The sequence below is a fragment of the Sciurus carolinensis genome, chromosome 16 (assembly GCF_902686445.1).
Source record: "Sciurus carolinensis chromosome 16, mSciCar1.2, whole genome shotgun sequence".
NCBI classification, from domain to species: Eukaryota; Metazoa; Chordata; class Mammalia; order Rodentia; family Sciuridae; genus Sciurus; species Sciurus carolinensis.
In genome coordinates, this window is record NC_062228.1 from 27792370 (window position 1) to 27794154 (window position 1785).

The window sequence follows — 1785 nt, forward strand, 5'->3', positions numbered from 1 at the left end:
ATTTCCTATGATGCTTTCCTAGTTTGAGTTCCCTAGAAATAGACCCTGAGACAAGGGTTCAGGTATAGCTAGTTATTTGGGAGGTGTCGGTAGTACCAGCAGGGGAGTAGAGGAAGGGAGATGGGGGAAGGGAAAGAGCTAGTAATAGGTGTTTACTAGGCTGACTACCTCTGTGGCCAATTGCAGCTTAATCCTGTGGCGAAACCCAACAGGTGTAAAAAGCATGCCTCTGAGTTATCCCATCCGAGGGGAGAAGAAATGGGGCATGTGTATATCCCAACTCTGTCTTCGATTGAGGGCTGTTGGGAGTTGGGTTTAAATCCCAGCCTTGGAGTCTGATGGTGCCTTTGGATAGGGCAGCCCGGGAAAGATGCAGATAATGGCAATTGCAAACGAACTAGAAAAAACTGAACTAGCAATGTCTCAAGAAGACAGAGGGGCACCAATAGCATCAGCCTCTCTTTGTAAGTTTTTATAAACATTAAATTTGTGGATCAGCTGTGGCAACTCAGATCCCCATGGTTTTGCTTTCACTCAGTTGGGTCCTCAACTATTGATAAGTGAATTGTTCACAGAAATAAGAGGAACAGCTGAAGCACAGTCATGGAAAAGTCAATGAAGAGAGAATGTATTATTGTTATGCTTACATAGATTTTTTATGTGCCTTTGGGTTTCTCAAACCTTTTTGGGGGCCTCAGTTCTCGTGAGGCCCCATCTATAAAATTTGGGGAACTTGAATGTTCACCTCTGAGTCCTTTTCCAAATCTAAAATTGTAACTCCCAAATCTTTCAACTCTCATGTTGCACCTGGTGCACCTGTTAGTTAGGGGTCCCTCAGTCAGTGGGATGGGAAGGAAGTGAAAACTAGAGGGAAGATTCACACAGAAGGAACTCTGTAGGGACTAGAAGATAGGGAATTGCAATCGCCTCAATTGGGAGTCAGTCAGATCATTAGCTGATTTTTTTAAAAGTCCAACAGATGAGGGTCATGCCCTTGATAGACTCATTAAATATGTCATAGACATCAAGGCATACTTTTGATGGAGTTTTTAGATTTATCAAATTTAAATTCCTGGTCAGGAGACTTGATGTCTATTTAGGGTGTTGGATAAAAGGTACTCTACACTAATTCCCAGGTAACTTCAAGGTTAAATGGGAAACTCTGAACTGGGAGTCTAAGATCCAATTACATACTTGACTGTGCGCTTGAACTTGTATTATTTTTTTAAAAGCCTCATTGAACTGCATTTACCTAATCTGTAAAATGATGGGCTGAGACTAGAAGCACTCTGTGTTCCAATAAACTCTAATGTTCTCTAATTTTTGGATTAAATCCTCCAGGATGTGCTGTGGATGTATGTTAACACATAGCATCACATGATGTACATTAATCATTCAGGATAGTAACAACTCACATGGTATTTGTGCCTGTTCCTCTCCTTGTTATTGCTCTAGGATCATGCTTCTCAAATAGAGTCTCAGTACTTAATTCTCATGTCATGCTCTCTATTTTTGGGTGTGAGGTCTTTGCCCAGCCTGTAGCCTCTTTCCTAAGTACTTCTCTTCCTTAAATTGCTCAAAGGAATGGACTCTAGGTAGTTTTGTGTGATATTGTGTCCTTGACCACAGGTGGTTGGACTAAACTGGGCCAGCTGGATCTTTGAATGTTGGTTTGGGAGTGAGGAACTTAAGTCATGCCTGTGTGGTCCCTTGAAATGAGAATACATACACATAGAAGCCAGAGTAGAAACACATATACCCCAACTGCTCAGAGAGGCAAAGCAA